We start from the raw sequence: 418 nt of genomic DNA, 5'->3' as shown, positions 1-418 counted from the left end.
CCCCCCCCCCCGCCGCCTCCCCCCTCCTCCGTGGCCTGGCCCGATGCAACACGGTTGCCAATTGGCCACCTCATAGGAGCAACGGGCGCGGGCCCAAGGGCTCAACCAATCAGAAGGGGTCTTTCAAAAGAACAGCAATGAAAGGGCTTAGGAGCTGCCGGGGAGGAAGCGTTGGCCTACGTCGATGCCGGGACCGAAACGGGAGGGCGGGAAAAGGAGGGAGGAGGGGCGCGCGGTGATTGGGTAGTGCCCGCGCGCCCGCTCCCGTAGGGTCAAATGAGGGAAAGAGAGTAAAGATTTGGGCCAATCAGTGATGGGGTCTCAGAATGAGCGCCGCACGGCCTTCCCTGCGCGGTCCTTTCATCAAACTAGTGTCTCTGTAACACATATCTTGATTGGTCTAAATCTCCCGCCCCTA

At 61.0% G+C, this 418-nt stretch overlaps 1 protein-coding gene across 1 annotated transcript in view; it reads right to left on the bottom strand.

Moving 5' to 3' along the window:
* HNRNPUL1 (heterogeneous nuclear ribonucleoprotein U-like 1) overlaps positions 1-418 on the bottom strand; it is a 35,582-nt gene that overhangs the window by 34,009 nt on the left and 1,155 nt on the right. The gene's annotated exons all lie outside the window — the stretch shown is intronic.

The sequence above is a fragment of the Bison bison genome, unplaced genomic scaffold (genome assembly GCF_000754665.1).
Source record: "Bison bison bison isolate TAMUID 2011002044 unplaced genomic scaffold, Bison_UMD1.0 scf7180017864280, whole genome shotgun sequence".
Classification (NCBI taxonomy): domain Eukaryota; kingdom Metazoa; phylum Chordata; class Mammalia; order Artiodactyla; family Bovidae; genus Bison; species Bison bison.
Note: the sequence above shows the minus strand (reverse complement) of the source record. Positions and strands in the feature narration are given on the sequence as shown.